Source organism: Ostrea edulis, chromosome 10, assembly GCF_947568905.1.
Source record: "Ostrea edulis chromosome 10, xbOstEdul1.1, whole genome shotgun sequence".
NCBI classification, from domain to species: Eukaryota; Metazoa; Mollusca; class Bivalvia; order Ostreida; family Ostreidae; genus Ostrea; species Ostrea edulis.
The window spans coordinates 31,729,534-31,749,116 of NC_079173.1; the positions used below are offsets into that span (position 1 = coordinate 31,729,534).

Below are 19,583 nucleotides of genomic sequence, written 5' to 3' on the forward strand. Positions count from 1 at the left end.
ATGTAATACGTGTATATACTATATAGATTTTTATGTATGGCATTATACAGATGTAATACGCGTATATACCATATAGATTTTTATGTATGACATTATACAGATGTAATACGTGTATATACTCTATAAATTTTTATGTATGACATTATACAGATGTAATACGTGTATATAATCTATAAATTTTTATGTATGACATTATACAGATGTAATGCGTGTATATACTCTATAGATTTTTATGTATGACATTATACAGATGTAATACGCGTATATACCATATAGATTTTTATGTATGACATTATATCGATGTAATACGTGTATATACTCTATAGATTTTTATGTATGACATTATACAGATGTAATACGTGTATATACTATATAGATTTTTATGTATGACATTATACAGATGTAATACGTGTATACACTATATAGAGATTTCTATGTATGACATTATACAGATGTAATACGTGTATACACTCTATAGATTTTTATGTATGATATTATACAGATGTAATACGTGTATATATATATTATACAGATTTTTATGTATGACATTATAAAGATGTAATACGTGTATACACTATATATATTTTTATGTATGACATTATACAGATGTAATACGTGTATACACTATATAGAGATTTCTATGTATGACATTATACAGATGTAATACGCGTATATACCATATAGATTTTTATGTATGACATTATACCGATGTAATACGTGTATATACTCTATAGATTTTTATGTATGACATTATACAGATGTAATACGTGTATACACTATATAGATTTTTATGTATGACATTATACAGATGTAATACGTGTATACACTATATAGAGATTTCTATGTATGACATTATACAGATGTAATACGTGTATACACTATATAGAGATTTCTATGTATGACATTATACAGATGTAATACGTGTATACACTCTATAGATTTTTATGTATGATATTATACAGATGTAATACGTATATATACTATATAGATTTTTATGTATGACATTATACAGATGTAATACGTGTATACACTATATAGAGATTTCTATGTATGACATTATACAGATGTAATACGTGTATATACTCTATAGATTTTTATGTTTGACATTATACAGATGTAATGCGTGTATATACTCTATAGATTTTTATGTATGACATTATACCGATGTAATACGCGTATATACCATATAGATTTTTATGTATGACATTATACCGATGTAATACGTGTATATACTCTATAGATTTTTATGTATGACATTATACAGATGTAATACGTGTATATACTCTATAGATTTTTATATATGACATTATACAGATGTAATACGTGTATATACTCTATAGATTTTTATGTATGACATTATACCGATGTAATACGTGTATATACTCTATAGATTTTTATGTATGACATTATACAGCAGTAATACGTGTATATACGCTATGCTGTCTACAGCTTTGGTGTACATAAAACATTATAATTTGATCTCAATACTCTGTGTGTGGACTTCGTTATATTTCACTATATCAGACATTTATCTCGTTACAGTATAAGTACCATGACTAATCAAATATTCACAACGAGAAAAACCAGGCTCTATAACCATAGCCTGAAAATGGAAAGTCAAAAATCAGATACATATAGTAAAGTAAAAGTAAGGGACCGGTCAATATTTATTGGGGGATTGGGACCGGTGCATTCCATATTAAACCCCATGTATTATCTTCTAAGCATACAAAAAAAGTTGCTGTCCTATATCAAATGTGTAATAAAAAAAAGTATGTGTCCTATCTAATAAAGAAATATATATGTATGATTAAACAACATTTTTACTTCATTTTAAAAATCTCTGGGGTTCTTCATAATTATCACTTAAAATATGTCTCTCCATTGTTATATCAGCTGAGGGATTCAAGCTCCTGAGAAACTTTTGTTTACTTTCTCATGTTGGTTCGGTAATTGACTAATGGAGTTAGAAATCTCATTATTTTAATCTTATTTTTTTTTTGTTTTGTTAAATTTTTGTTTAAAATGCAATGTACATTTTGCATATTTTCTAATTACTGTTTTATTGAATTCTTTTCTCGTGTACTTTAATATAAGTATTTTTCACATCTCGGTATTTTCTATATAAGGTGAAGATAACGAACAGTGATCAATCTCACAACTCCTATAAGCAATACAAAATAGATAGTTGGGCAAACACGGACCCCTGGACACATCAGAGGTGGGATCAGGTGCCTAGGAGGAGTAAACATCTCCCGTCGACCTGTCACACCCACCGTGAATTATATATCTTGATCAGGTAAACGGAGTTATCGGTAGTCAAAATCTGTGTGCCAAGAACGGCCTAACAATCGACATGAAACAAGTTTTCTGTCACACGGTTGTATTGGCAAACTATCAAATTATTAAAAATATGTTTAAACTTTTGTTAGATTTTTATCTCTTTCCTTCAAGTCTATATGACCAACAAGATATACCATTTTTACTTTCAATTATTGAAATCCATACTCCATGCAAAACTTTTGTAATGTAATTTTTGCAATGTTATTCACAACTGAATACTTTTTTGGTGACTTTTAATCACATGTTTTAATATTAAAAATTTTCAAAGGTCCAGTATTTTATTGCAAATTGTCTCTAGAATATTCAACTTGGACATGAAATAAGGCTTGCATACAATTCAGCATTATTGTTTGTAAGATAGTTGAATTAAAAGTTTGAAATTCTTTATAATATGTTTTGTTCATTCATACATTTGCAAAAAAATAAATATGGCTGTCCTATCAGTGTTGAAAATAAAACGTTAGAGTCCTATTAGTATGTAAGTCAAAATAAATGTGTGGCCTAATGCATTTTGCACCGGTCCCAACTCCCCAATAAAAATTGACCGGTCCCTAAAGCAAAGTAAATTTTATTTAAAGTCGGCACTATATACATTCAACAAATCAACGCAAGCTCTGATCAGCTTTTTAACAGATATATATATAAAATATATCCGTACCCGACTAGTTATGATTAAACAAATACTTCATTTCTGTTTTTAATCATTTTTAAACTCTGATCTTATTATGGGATCTAAAACTGGGTTTGAAAATTTGAATATTCTTAGTGTATGGTCATGACACAGGCACTTGCCGTTTTATATATCTATGATAAAAAAAAATGTCTTCTTGTAAACATTATAATACTCCTATTATGTTTACAGGAAGACATTTTTGTTATTATAGATATGTAAAACGTCAGGTGCCTGTGGGTCATGGAACCTGGTTGAGTGCTAATATTGTAAATGTAGTCCTTCCGGCCTGTGGTGTATACGTCTGCTCGTGTGGAAACTAACGCTACTTGAATGTCATAGAAATCAAGCGCTTTGAGAGTATTAGGTTTTCGTAGCACAATGCATATCTCCGTAAAACAAGATTTACACAACAAACTTAAGGAATGCCCAACAAGGGAACATCAATGGGATTTTCTTTAATGAAAAATACAAAAGTACACTCACAAATTAACTGTAAGGATAATTATAATATTCAAATCAATAACATTAAAACGCGAAATCATTAAAGCTTATTTCCTGGGGGATGTATGTTGCTTTGATAAAGATGTTCCACATCGATAGGTGATAATCTCATTTCAGAGCATACAGAAATAGAATCCATCCAATCGAATGAGCAGATCTGCAATTTCTTTTTAAAATGAAATGTATAGTGACATCATCTGAAAGAGAAATCAGATAATACGCTTAAAAAGATAGAAACATCCTGTAATTGTAATTATCCTCATGCTTTTCTATTAGTAGGATTGTAGCTGTTATGCGTCACAACTAATACACTTTGCTGAAACAAGGCTTTTGAAATCTTCTTTCGGGTAATGTTATGTTCAGTCTGATTAAAATACAGATCTCACAAATAGTACACGGCATTGCCTATATATACTTTTGTGGCTTTGCAGCCTATCCGTGGAATCATTTATTTTTACGGAAATTGAGGAATAGACTTTCAAAGCGTAAAGCATAGCTGCTTCACTTTTTGCATTACCAGTATTACACCTTGTCAGTGTTGTCAAAGCACTAGTAAAACAATATTTTACATAAATACTAAAATTCCCACGATTAACGCTTCAGCACTCTCGGTACTTTGATTGCACATGTACTTTGATTCTGTTTCGTGACTTATTTCATGTCGTTCGTAGGAATTTTTTAAAACCCAACTATATCTGTACATGCAAGACATTACTTTCTTGGGATGATAAATCCGATTGCATACGGAGGTCATGAAATCAACCACTACGAATAGATTATAGATTACCCAATCGGAACTCCTCGAATTTCTCACACACTCGAAGGTGTATGTCGAGTGTCCAAGACATCCGAGGAGTTTCGATTGACTGGTTTAAGTTTTCCATGATTTTAAAATTTTACCCGCTGCTTTTGATTATATTGGAAATGTAAATAAAATCACAATACAAAAAATTAAAAGGAACAATTTTATTCGGTATAGAAACTTATCTTTCACATCACTTTACAATAAGATCTGAGGCGTATCTATCGCCTTTTTCTAAATTGATAAACTAAATGTATTAGCAAACAATCCAATAGATCGGAAAACTGTAATTAATCAAGGGAACTTGCGACACATGTAAATGTGTCGACTAACAGCAGTTAGAGGTTTGTTAACATTTAATTAATTCTTTAAATTACATCAGCAAATTACATGCAGTGGCGGATCTATAGGAGGGGTTACATTGGTTGCAACCCCGATCCCTTTTACTTGAATATTTTTAACAAAACACTTTTTGTCATTATGGGCTTTCCCCGTTTTGGGGACGAAAAAGGTATAAACTTGGATCGCAACTCTTTATGAAAATTTTCTAGATCAGCCCCTGTATTTGTCAAATGATATCTGCTTATGATGCAGGTCTAGATATGCTTGAAAGGAAATCTAGAAAATATATTTCCGCTCATGTCTTTATAGGAAGAGGAAACCAGATTTGTGAATTGAACGTTGCAATAATGAGGTCGTGATTGACTGAGAGTATAAAACCAGCATGGTCGATCATGTTAGTGCCACCTTTTTCCGGGAAGAATTAATGGCGGAGCCTGGCCAGTGATTATCAGAATGCCAATGGACGTCAATTTGGATGTGTCAGAAATCATTAGTTAGGCAAAGACCGTCTGCTCGTGACTAAGGCGTCTCTAACCGACTGAGTACACGGCGGAGGCTGGGAAGTTCAAATACATGTACAATGGTAGAACACCATTTTGGTAATAAAGTCGCCTTACATCTAAATGAAGTAGAAGAGGAACGATGATAAAATCATCCATTTCTACAGCGTGTTTATAACCTTCCAATGGAAATAGCTGAAATGCTCGACAATTACTACTGCCTTCATTCAAGATAACCACGAAGAGCTCCAGACAAGATAATCTTTTTTAAAGTTTGACGTTTTGGTTAATATCATAAACAAACATTTTTAACTTGGAGATAACCTAGTTATATAAATACTGGTATTGATAAATATTGTTTATTACCCAGTCTCGTCAAAGTGATAGAATTCAACGTAATTGATTTGTATTTAATGTCGTTGCTAAAACTAGATATCAAAAACTCAAATATAAAGACTGATGGTGGAGCGAGTTAGATCCTGGATTACTCTTGCTACAAGAACAGTGTACTCAATACCCTGGGCACTGTAATGGAGATTCATTATATAAACTTATACACGTTCTTGCAACATATAGAATATCCCGCTATAGTTCTGTTATATCATCCGGAGAGATTGATTCCACTCGGAGAGAGTCATAGTTATCATCCGGAGAGATTGGTATCAGTCGGGGAGAGTTATTGGTATCATCCGGAGAGATTGATTCCAGTCGGAGAGTCATTGGTATCATCCGGAGAGATTGGTATTGGCCCGAACCCGTTTTTGTCCTCAGAATTTCAATTCATTGATTTCAAAATTGATGGCGATACACCCCATTTGTATCGGGGAGAGAGAGGGTGATCTCGCCTTCGGGGTGATACAGTCCTTGCTCAAAGCAGCTTTATCTGCAAGTCAAAACAAGCTGTGTCAAGCCTGATATACTACTAGATACCTGTATATACGGGTAGTTTACAACACGGTGATGTATCAGAACCTTAGAATCAAGGTCGTAAAGTCACTACAAGTATTCATAAGAAAAAAAGGTAGAAAAATAAGAATATCGAAACGAAATTTAAAGAGCATATCAATGGACTGAGGTCATTTACCACGGTTAATGTACTTAGTACATGGATATGCTCCACTGGGTATACATGAATACTCCGTGGAGACAATTTCAGCTCTTTGAGTATACATGGGTTTTATTTCTATACTAGATTTTTTTTTTACCGACCGTCAGGAGGAGGTCGGTTATATGATGTGCAAGTTTTAAGTGTGGGATAAGACTTATAACTTAAAACATTTTACAGATATTAGGTTGTACACTACCAGACAATGTGCAAAAAATCAAGCAATATAGCAGTTTTTCTGTTTGCCATTCGAGTGGCGGGTCCAGAGAGGGGTCCGGGGGTCGGAACCCACCCCGCTTTCGCCAAAACAATTGCTAAAAAGGGGTAAAAATTACGCATTTTGAGGGAATCCCCCCCCCCTCTTGAAATCCAAAATTGATAGTAGAACCCACCCACCCAGTTAAAAAATTCCTGGATCCGTTCCTGCATTCATATAGTGCATTTTATTTTCGATTATTGCGTTTGAGGAAAGGAAACGATGTGTATTCATAATTTTGCCCTTAGATTGTTACACTGGACAAAAACTACCATCAAAAACACCATAGGGGCTAAGCCCGGTTTGGGCCCGAACTCTGCGATACCCTATCTATATTCATGGTATCATGTTGATGTTTCATACAGAGTTCTGGCCCACAACGAAATTATAAATGACCGTTCATTTTGTCTTTGGTCTCGCATTCGTAAAATCATTATATAATTTTCAATACGGAGAAAGATCATTAATGTTACATAAGGAACATTTAATTTGGAGTTCCAAGTGACTTCCTAATAATTAAGTTCTATTTACTGTATATGATATCAATAAATATAACATAACTCATCCACACAATTATTAATTAATTGTTCTTAAATTCATTTGAATTAAAGATATCGTTCATTCAATTCATGTGCGCAACAATTCAAGCACACATTAAAAAGTCCTTCCTCTATGTAATATTATACAGTATCATTTACCGTAATTGTGATTTCCCGTGCTTTCGCGGGATTTCATTTAGGGTAATATATGTATATATTTAAGATATATTTCTATTTTCTTAAATATAAATATATTAACATATTAATGTTAATATATGTATATACATATTTTTAAAAAAAATAGAAATATATCTTTTATGATAAATATTTTTGATATTATCATAGTTCTTAACAAAAATCTATTTTCTTTGTTTTTTATATTGGAAACAATGTTCAAAAGCATTGTTTCCTCAAAATCCGTTTAACGCCACGGTAACAAATGAGTCAACCATATGATATATTTTATTACTTAATTCTAGTTGATATTTTTTAAAAATACACGAAAATATAAATATGAACAGTAAAATGCCTTTCTTTGTTGTTTTATCACGCGGTTTATGCATTTTTCTGAAATGCTAGCTACCTTCATCGCCCGATGAAACAACAAAGAAAGCATTTTTTTATCGTTTAATTAAAGGCATACACGCTGATACCAAATTATTTTTTTTCGTGTGAATCTAAACCAATCTAAATTTACATACATCTTTATATAGATAAAATACAAATCTTCACCAAAATTTGCTAATTAAATCCTAGAGATTAAATGAAAAAAACAGAAATGAAACTATTACAAATAGGCAGCTGTTCTCGTGAATATTCAGGAAGCCGGAGTTCCTTTGACCGCTATGCGCATGTGCGCGGGAAAACTAACACAACGATTGAAGATGGAAGAAGAGGTAAGAATTGTGTGCAGTGTTGTTTTCAGTAAGAATAATGTATAAAAAGACCAATTCAATTGACAGATAAGCTATTTTCCATTTGTATGTTCTTTATTGGTACGAGAATTCCACGAACGAAGAAGATGAAAGTTGTGAACTCTTACAACAAAAACATAATAACAATATTGGAATTACAATAAAAATAATTCATTGAACTGATTTACAACTCAATGAAGCATAAAAATGGTACACTTGTATCTCTTTTGGGAGGCCAGAATCACTGCACACACAAAAAACGGAACGTGATTTGCGTGGAAGCAACAATTTAAAAAAAAAAACAAGTCTGAACCTACTACGGACAAACACCTCAAATCCGGAAAGTAGACATTAAACAAGTTAACAACAACAACAACAAAGAAAAAAGAAAGAAAGAAACGTGTTTAGTTCAGTATTTTAAGACTTACATGTAGAATAGTACAAGATGGCACTTTCAGCAAACATGGAGAATTCGCGTGCCTATGTACATAATTATCAGATCTTCGATTTACAAGCATACTCGTATAGTATAGATTCAAGTTGTTCAAATGATAGTTCTAGGGTACGGTGGGTTCACAACTGAGGAACATAGTTTTATATTTGACATCGAAGGGAAAAATCTTTAAAAATCTTGTTCTTTAGAACTACATGGACATGAAAACATTCACAGGTAGTACAGATTTTTAAAGTTTGTTCAAATTATGGTCCAATGGAGCCTCAATGGTATGGAAAGCCAAACGGTTCAATATTCTATCTTTGTAATTATGTATTTGTTGTTCCTAAATGCGCCATCGGTTCAATGTAAATAGAGATAAAGAAACATTATCTTTTTATTTCATAGTCTAGCTGTTAGAGGTTATTTATAAGCCTTGTTGGCCACATATAGAGTCCTTGTACATATATGTAAATATACGCTTCCTAGACTCTAAATATTTTGAGGATGTAGAAGTATTCTTGCACTTCATTTTTTACTCAAAGCAAACACGAGAATAGAGGGAAAACAACTGAAAATCCCATGATACAGTTAATTAATTACACTAAAAAAGAGTAACAATTCCATTTTTAGTGTAACAATTGCTCTGTTAGGGAATTGTGTCCAACCTTTTAAACAGTCGTAGTGATGAACCATCGGAATATTTTTTCATGATTGATTATCAGTATAACCGGACGCACTATAATTGATTAATAATCGATTAATTTCAAGTATTAAATTTGTTTATTATTGAATGAAGAATAAATTGGTAAAGAATTTGGGGTGATTTCTGAAATGCATTTTTGATGTATTTTTTATCATTGGATTCATTTATCAAATTAATACTTATGAAATAGTTACATTCACAGAAAATAAATGAAAATATCGTCCTTGCACAAAATAAAATAATTTACCTCGGACTTCGAAAGGCCGGGAAAATAATAGATCCGAGGGAATGTCACATAAACTGGTCCTCCAATATGATTCTATAGTCTGTTTCCCAAAAGATTCGATGTAGCGCGCGTCCTCTGTCGTCATACATGTAATGGTAAAACAACGAACAAATGTTGAAATGCAGTAAACGAATGAGCAAATTCGAATGTCGAACTATCATCGGACGGATTACCAAATTTTTTTTACTGTAACTCGCAACAGCAATGTGCAAATGCTCAAATACGGATGACGAAGATCTAATTTCAAATTGACATTGAATAAATAATGCATTCACTTGTTACGCATATACACAGACATTACATTCCTTTACATCTTACGCCATTCAAATAACGAATATACCGTTGCGTACTACAAATGTCAAGATAACAATTAACATTTTTCTATTTTACATTGAACCAATGGCACATTTAGTAACAACAAATACATAATTACAAAGATAGAATATTGAACTCTTTGGCTCTCCATACAATTGGGGATCAAAGTTTTACATGGTAATATATGGGAAAATCAATCTGCAAAATTAACATTTTTATACGGTGGGTAAAATGAAACAAATTCTTTGATGCTTGCGTCAATATCTTCCTTCTTATCGTTTGTGGAGTAGAAATATACATCGTATGTTTCTTACATGCAGAATGAATTTTCCAGTCCGAACGATGTACATTTATCACTTACTGGTGTAAAGGAATGTTTGGTATTTAAAATCTTCAGATCGACAAATTTCGGAAACTCTGTTTAAAATCGTTTTTAATGACCCAATACCCATTACTTTACTGGTCAAAGTTGTTGTTCATTAGCAATTTTGTTGTTACATGTAAATTGAAAGATATCGTTCAGCTACAAATATTCAATATTAACAGTTCAGTATCTTTCCCCCATTAACCCACATTGCAAGTTTTATGCTTTATTCTACGATAGATATGATAGCATTCTTGTCCCCGCCCCCGCTACTTCTTCTGAAAAAAGTCGACTTCACACTGCAAAGAGAGCTGCAAACCGGTCAAAACTGGTACCAAGCAGGTTGAGTCAGCAGTTGCTCTGTCAATTTCACACACGTGTACGAAGAGAGAGAGAGCGAGAGCTATATATAATATATATCTATTATATATCGAAAATATGATAACATATTATTGAGGAGATATTTAAATGAAATGCTTTTTATCGGGTGAAGATATATTGAATAGATTTAATAATATTATCATATCGTTAACCCAGTCGTTACTTTTACAGCCAACACACCCTTTGACTATGACGACGCTCCGTATTTGGTTATGATTACATGGTTATGATTACATGGAAAGGTGGTTCTAAACACCAGATTGAACTAGTTTGCAACAAATATTATATATTTATGATGTCAATTATTCATTTAGTAGTGTCTAGTGACCCTTTTGTTCGAAATTTGACTCTGACATTTCGTCATCTACCTGCTGATCCGCACTCTCAAAGTCATCTTTTACAACCTATCATTTGGGTCAAATGCTGTCTGACATGTTTCATACCGATTTTTAGGCCGTTCTTGGCACACGGATTATGACTACGGATAACTCCGTTTACCTGATCAGGATATAGGGCTCACGGCGGGTGTGACCGGTCGACAGGGGACGCTTACTCCTCCTAGGCACCTGATCCCACCTCTGGTGAATCCAGGGGTCCGTGTTTGCCCAACTATCTACATTGTTGTATTTTGTATTGCTTATAGGAGTTAGAAGATTGATCACTGTTCGTTATCTTCACCTTTCATACCTTACATTCAAAGGTATCTTTCAGACTTCCTTGATCAGCTAATTCATCTGGTCCACTGGATTTAGTTTCTCCCCTTAAAAGCTGGGGATGTTTGAGGCAAACGTTACAAAGCTAATCTTTCGATCATGATATGTCTTTTGTCGACACATAGATTGCTTTGTATTTTGTGAGCTTCTTCTAGGCATTCCTGTAACTCCCCAAACCATTGGTTTCGAGGAGTGACTTTCAACTCTCCCGTTAATTCGTAAATGAGATCTAGGGGTGTAGATGTCTCTCTACCTAACATTAGAAAGTTAGGGGTATAGCCAGCGGTCTCGTGAACTGCTGGTCGATAGGCCTGCATTACATATGGGAGAAATTCATCCCAATTTGTTGATGATCGTTTACGTTTTATTAAACCGCTCGACCATCCCATTACTTTGTGGGTGGTAAGGTGATCTGGTTTTCTCAATATGTAAAAGGGTACAAAGTTCTTTGAACAAATGGCTTTCGTATTGTCTATCCTGGTCCGAATGAAGTATTCTAGACACTCCAAACTATGCAAAGATTTCCTCCATCAATATTGTAGCAACAGTTTGGGACTCCATGATGGGCATGGCGAAACTGTAGATTTCTGTCAACTTGGTAAAGTAGTCGGACACTACCAATATATACAGATTACCCCGGTCTGTCTTTGGCAATTCTCCTAAAATATCCATAGACACTCTTTCCATGGGAATTCCAGATTCAACCACCTTAATTGGAGCTCTTTTTGTAACATTTGGACTTGTTCTTTTAGAGCATCTCTCACACCCTACGACGTATGTTCTCACATCCTTCCTACACCCAGGCCAATAGTATTTGCTTCGCACTCTTTCAAGCGTCTTCTTATGAACTAGATGTCCAGCTCATTTAAAATGTTAAATCATAACAAAAATGGAGTACTTTTCGCCTTTCCCTCGTTGGTCCTTCGGATGAGACCGAAAAAAAAACGAGGTCCCGTGTCACAGCAGGTGTGGCACGATAAAGATCCCTCCCTGCTCAAAGGCCGTAAGCGCCCAGCATAGGTCAAAATTTTGCAGCCCTTCACCAGCAGTGATGACGTCTCCATATGAGTGAAATATTCTCGAAAGGGGCGTTAAACAATATTCAATCAATCAATCGTTGATATAACAGCCTGAAAGATGGGATTTCCCGCTACCCATTTCCTGCAATGTAATCCATCCATAATGAGTAACATGTACCATTGTCCCGCATTGTTTGCACGGTATCCTGCTTTGGGCATCAGCATTTTAATGTTGCGCTCCAGGTCGGTGTTCGATCCACATGTCGTATGTACTTAGCAACTCAAGCCACCTTGCCAAATGACCTTCCAGATTTTTAAATTTCATTAGGCATCTCTGAGAACTGTGATCCTTTCTTTTACGAAATTTTCTCACCTCAAGAAAATGCCTAACCCATAACAAACTGGACAACTGCAAGGAGCTCCTCTCTGGTGACACAGTAACTTCTTTCGCTTTTGGACAAGGTACGACTGGCATATGCAATAACTTTCTCATGACCTTCTTGTTCCTGAGAAAGTATAGCCCCGATGGCGTCTTTGCTAGCATCTGTATCCAATATAAACTCTTTTGCGAAGTCAGGCTGACCTAACACTGGAGAAGTTATGAGCTTTTGTTTTAATAAATCAAAAGCATCCTGGCAATCGTTATCCCAGACAAATGGCCTGCCTTTTTCAGTCAACTTGAGTAAGCACTTAGCGATGTTTGCAAAGTCCTTTATAAACTTTCTATAGTACCCACACAGTCCAACAAAAGATATTACCTCACTTGCGTTACCGGGTACCGGCCAGTTTTTCGCAATATCAATCTTTTCAGGATCTATTGTTACTCTTCCCTCAGAAATAACGTAGATCAAGAACTTCATAGATCGCTGGAACAAATGACATTTCTTTGACTTTAATCGCAACCCAGCCGACTGAAGTTTGTCAAACACTCTTCCTAAATTAACCATCATTTCATCAAATGTTTTTCCCATTATGATGATATCATCAAAGAAGACTAGGCATACATCCCATTGTAATCCAGCCAATACTGTTTCCATTAATCTTTCGAGCGTGGCTGGTGCACAACAGACTACGAAAGACATTACTCGGAACTGAAACAGACCTCTCTGTGTGGCAAAAGCTGTCTTAAGTTTGTCTGTAGGGTCAAGTTCCACCTGCCAATATCCAGAAAACATTCAAGGTGGAGAACCAACTGCATCCATACAATTTCCCAAGGATTCGTCAATCCTGGGCAAAGGATATGCGTCTTTAACTGTGCAATCATTAAGACGCCTGTAATCAACACAAAACCGATAGGAATTATCTTTCTTTTTCATCAACACAATAGGTGAGGCCCATGGGCTTATCAAAGGTTCTATGATATTGTACTCTAACATTTTGTCAATATTTCTTTCAATTTCTTTCGATAAATGCGGCAGGAGCACGGCGAATAAGTTGCTTGTGTTTAACTACTTTGGTTTTCCCAAGATCATTTTACTCTTGGCAAACATAGATGCGTACTTCCATGTAAAGATTTCACTACCCTGGTTCGCCTCTTTGTTAGATGCTTTACAGAGTCTTGATACAATTGTTCGATATTAGATCGATCTGCTAGATAACAGGAGTCATCTGAGTTTTTACCTCATCTGTTTCTTGGAATTGTCCAATCCTGGTGTTCTTATACACCACCTTTGGTTCAGGGTCCACATTCAACAACCGTACTGGTACAATATTTTTTTTCAAAAGGTTGGACAAATGTTCTGGCTGTCAGTGGTCTGTTTGTATCTTCTCTTTCTGTAGACTCTACAGTGCCTTGGGATTGTCTCTCATTAGAGGTGCATACTTTCCCTGGTACAATTAATTCACTTCGAAGTGGTATGCTGACTGTTTCTTTAGCCATCACTCTGAAGCATCCAAATTTACCTTTATACGCCACCGGAATACTATCATCCTGAAATGACAAGATGACTTGTTTTGCATTTATGATCGTATCAAAACGTTTGATCATATCCAATCCCAATATATCCTATACTTGAAGATCAGCTACCAAAGCCAACATCTTGATATGATGTTTCCCAATTTCCATCTCAATACTGCCTTTACCTTCCAAAATCAACTCATCGCCATCTGCAGTAAAAACTTTCATCCCAGGCTCTTGGACCTGTAATTGCCCTTGGTCTTTTACTTCCTTCATTGACGCTGTTGATAACATGGTGACAGTAGCCCTGTGTCCACCAACATTTTCACTTTTATGCCATTAACAATTACATAAATGAGCATTCCTGCTTCATTTGAGCATGACTCAATTCCCCCAGTTAGATGACCATTAGAACCCTTATAATCATAACTTTTCTCAGTATTTTTCTCTCTTGACCTCTTCTTATCAAAAGGAATACTTTTGTTTTTCTGTGGATAATTCCTTTTATAATGTTCTTTCTTATGGCATCTTCTGGTGGACTGTTAGTCCCCAAGGCTATCCACAGCCCAGTAGCTAAGTACTTCGTTACTAGCTTGAAAATACGGATGTATATTTAATTGCTGTTATAAATTTTAGAAATTCATTTCAAAATTAAGGATTATCTCCCTCACGCATAGCTCTTATCCTTAGACGAATTTGACTCCACTTGTTTTTGGGCACACTGTCTTTCCCTAAAATAACTCTAAAACTTCATTGTTATTTCGGATTTCAAACATTTCGGTTGAGCTTCACTGAAGAGACATTATTTGTCGAATTGCGCATCTGGTGCATCAAAATTGGTACCGTATAAGTTTTACATCCATAACATTCTATTGTATCCATATATTTACTTGGTCGAGGTGACTCTTTGAAAGACTTTCTGTTAGTCTGGCCTCCGCCCTTTCTGAGTTGTTGAATTTCCTTGTTTATGTCTGCCATATTCTTTCCTATTGATGCCACCCAGTCCTTCAATTCCATTTTGAAAGAACCTTCATTAGTAGTTACCTCTTCCCTTAACTGGTGTTGGTAAGCCCTGTAACCTCGCTTGTCTTCTGCCTTTAGGTATCCCCCTACTACATGCTTTATGGCATCGTTGAGATCCCTAGGTCAAATTTCCAACGAGAGCTTGAGCTTGACCACGAAGAGATGCCGCGAGAAATAAACCTTTCTCCTCTTCTGTCCACTCATTAAGTTTGCAAACTGTATTAAAATGTGTCTTATAGTCCAACCACGAACCACTCCCATCGTACATTGCGGCTTTGACCCCCCTTCTGTTTAGTTTCCTAGTCTCGGGTTCTTTTTCTTGGACAATTGGTCTGCGATAACGCCTCTCAGTGATATTACCAGTATCCTCCCCAGTTGTTTGTTTCATCTCTCACCTCCATTTCCTCATGAAACCTTACTCTTGCAGGAGCATTGTCATATTGTCTATCGGGTCTAATATCTGGAAAATGATCAGCCAAAGGACTCCTGGGAGTAATCGAGGGTCGACCACTGACAATCCCCAAGTCGTATTTGCCCTGAATCTAAGGTCTTGGCGTTTAATGTTTAACACTTTCATACTGCCTAATACTTGATTCCAGCTTTCTTATTTCCTCATGGAGAACTGTCATCTCCCGTTTTTAAGTCAGCAGTAGTCACAAGGCATTTCATCCCCCGTCACGCCCTGGGGCGCAGCGACCATGGAATTCACAATCTTAGTTCTCCTTACTCCAAAAATGTTCTATTCCCAACTCTTGATTGAAAATGGCCAAATACTTTCAGAGAAGATTTCTAGGTCTCCTGAGTCACTCAGGTGAGCTATTGCAAACAGTCCCCGTATATCTTGTTAACTTCTTGATAACTACCAAATAAATTATAATTTGGTATCCAGCCCTCATATCTAGAGGGTTTAAATGGTCTTTTCGATAAAGAGTGACAAGACATTTTTTTTCCTCGATAAGCTTACGTGTGCTAGTTACGCTTATTTCTGACGTAAATCTACGACTATCGGTGAATACCGCCCCACACGTAAACGTACGCTACATCTAGATTGACGTCTATGAACTTTAATAAGTAATGAAGCCTACAGGGTCCCTCAATTTAAGTGTTCAAGTACGATGGAGATTGTTGCAGAGGAGTAGTCGTGGTAGTTGTTGCACAGGCACTTGTTTCTGTAAATGACTTATGACCTTTGTATACTAATGACAACACAAGGTACCTAGCTTCAAATGACACAGAATGGCACCCCCTGAGAATGTCGGCCTTTTGAGCTTCCAGGGAATATGCGATGCAAATGTATTTACTACCGTTGTATTGTACAATCATTCAACCTAAAAACCATGTATGACATGACTGCATTCGTTGCCTCTTATCGCCGAAAACTGCAACAAAACATGGATTTTCCGTTTTATACCACGAAGTGCTATGTACTGATACCGCACAAAATGAAAATTGTATATTCGTTGTGTTGAAAAATAAAGTCTCATTGTTTTATTGAGACAGCAATGACGAACACTATATAACACCCCCACCCATGCACACACTAATTAAGGTTCTGAAGATCTTTATCAAGACTATTATATTTTTATTATTGTCTGTCAGGAAATTTAAACAAGCCATGTGCAACTTCCAACTTCTCCTGGCGAACCCCCTCCCCCGCATCCCTAATATTACGGATCTGTGCCGATATGGAAAAATTCACAGGCATCTGAAGTATGGACACTCCCCCCTTCTGATTTTTTGGGGGCGGCGATTATTTCTCCGAAATGTGTGGATTCCCCGTCTATTCCACCCTAATTTCGATTTATGTAATCGTAAATATGCTTTTTTGTAAGCCTTATACTTACCTTATACTGTTTATAATAAGTATATTCTATTATACCAGTCCACAATCTCTAAAGCTTGTGAAAAGCGTGAAACGACTACATCAATCGAAATTGGGTTGAGAGAGACAAGGAATCCAAACATTTTGGAGGAATTGTCACCGCAAAAAAAAAATCAGAGGGGGGGGGGGGTTGTTATATATAGTTATCAGGTGTCTGTGGGAAAAAATATGGGGTGATGGAGTACCCTTTATTTTTTGTAGCATTTCCCCCCTAATGTTAGTAACTAAATTATATGAAATAAGATCAATTGTGATTAATGGTCACCATTTAAAATCATCCTTTTGCCTGTTATTTTTAATTCATCTATGATGTTCTATCTTTCTATAAATAACTCTAAAGAATTCCAAACGTAATTTTAGAAGAGCGTGCTAACCAGTCAAAATCGCCCACGTATTCTGCGCGGTATCAGTACATAGCACTTCGTGGTATAAAATGGAAAATCCATTTTTTGTTGCAGTTTTCGGCGATAAGAGGTAATGAATGCAGTCATGTCATACATGGTTTTTAGGTTGAATGATTGTACAATACAACGGTAGTAAATACATTTGCATCGCATATTCCCTGGAACATTCTCAGGGGGTGCCATTCTGTGTCATTTGAAGCTAGGTACCTTGTGTTGTTATTAGTATACAGAGGTCTAATCTCAGCGAGATTCGTCGAGGCTGGATATTTAGACTGACGCCTCTTCCGAATCTCAGACCAGTGTCACATAAAGTGATTCGGGAAATCTTGCCTGAACTTCGGCCGCTTGTTGCAATTAAAATGGGTTAAATTGAATTTCTTGCCCGCTTCAACTTTTCGCATCAGACATCCTATTAACTCCCTATCACAATGAAACATGCATTTCTTACCTTTACAAGGTGTTAATCCCACAGTAATTCAAGTTGGCTATTTTCGAAGCCATTGCAAACGGCCACCATTTCATATTTTACCTTCTCAACACTGAAGAGTTCCGATATACTACTTCATGAAAATTTGTACTATGATTGAAAATACAGAACTTACTGGTTGACAATTACTTTGTACAAAGCATTTAAGCATAAAAATTAAAAGCAATAAAAAGAAAACTGTGTAATATTTAATAAATCTATTAGAAGGCGTCCTAAACTATCGGAACTCTTCAGTGTTGAGAAGGTAAAATATGAAATGGTGGCCGTTTGCAATGGCTTCGAAAATAGCCAACTTGAATTACTGTGGGATTAACACCTTGTAAAGGTAAGAAATGCATGTTTCATTGTGATAGGGAGTTAATAGGATGTCTGATGCGAAAAGTTGAAGCGGGCAAGAAATTCAATTTAACCCATTTTAATTGCAACAAGCGGCCGAAGTTCAGGCAAGATTTCCCGAATCACTTTATGTGACACTGGTCTGAGATTCGGAAGAGGCGTCAGTCCAAATATCCAGCCTCGACGAATCTCGCTGAGATTAACAGAGGTCATAAGTCATTTACAGAAACAAGTGCGTGTTAGTTGTTGGCCAAGAATGCAGTATGTGAATCCATTCTACTATAAGCTTCTACAGTCAGTTCACTTGGTGTCGATATAACCAATTTCAAAATGTGTTTTTGTTGTCATTACTGGGGGGATGTGTGTTTTTGTTGTCATTACTGGGGGGGGGGGGGGGGGGGGATAATGTGTGTTTTTGTTGTCATTACTGGGGGTGGGGGACATAGTGCTTTTGTTGTCATTACTGGTGGTGGGGGAAAATGTGTGTTTTTGTTGTCATTACTGGGGGTGGGGATATGTTTTTGTTATTACTGGGGGTGGGGGATAAGGTGTTTTTGTTGTCATTACTGGGGGTGGGGGATGTGTTTTGTCATTACTTGGGGTGAGGGATGTGTTTTTGTTGTCTTTACTGGGAGTGGGGGATAATGTGTGTTTTTGTTGTCATTACTGGGGGGATGTGTGTTTTTGTTGTCATTACTGGAGGTGGGGGATAATGTGTGTTTTTGTTGTCATTACTGGGGGGATGTGTGTTTTTGTTGTCATTACTGGGGGGGGGGGGGGGGGGATAATGTGTGTTTTTGTTGTCATTACTGGGGGTGGGGGACATAGTGCTTTTGTTGTCATTACTGGGGGTGGGGGAAAATGTGTGTTTTTGTTGTCATTACTGGGGGTGGGGATATGTTTTTGTTATTACTGGGGGTGGGGGATAAGGTGTTTTTGTTGTCATTACTGGGGGTGGGGGATGTGTTTTGTCATTACTTGGGGTGAGGGATGTGTTTTTGTTGTCATTACTGGGAGTGGGGGATAATGTGTGTTTTTTGTTGTTATTACTGGGGGTGGGGGATGTTTTTGTTGTCATTACTGGGGGTGGGGGATAATGTGTTTTTGTTGTCATTACTGGGGGTGGGGGATGTGTTTTTGTTGTCATTACTGGGGGTGGGGGATAATGTGTTTTTGTTGTCATTACTGTGGGTGGGGGATGTGTTTTTGTTGTCATTACTGGGGTGGGGAATAATGTGTTTTTGTTGTCATTACTGGGGTGGGGAATGATGTGTTTTTGTTGTCATTACTGGGGGGTTGGAGGAATATGGACCATTACACTGGTAACTGTCTTAGTATTCATAATGACCATAAAAACCACAC

General features: G+C 36.1%; 1 long non-coding RNA gene across 1 annotated transcript; it reads right to left on the reverse strand.

The window, feature by feature from the left end:
- Positions 1–3,456: 3,456 nt before the first annotated feature.
- LOC125666449 (uncharacterized) lies at positions 3,457–9,667 on the reverse strand. The gene is made up of 2 exons (XR_007366674.2): positions 9,362–9,667; positions 3,457–3,714 (listed from the first exon to the last, which is right to left on the reverse strand). It is a non-coding gene; the product is annotated as an uncharacterized LOC125666449 (long non-coding RNA).
- Positions 9,668–19,583: the final 9,916 nt, after the last annotated feature.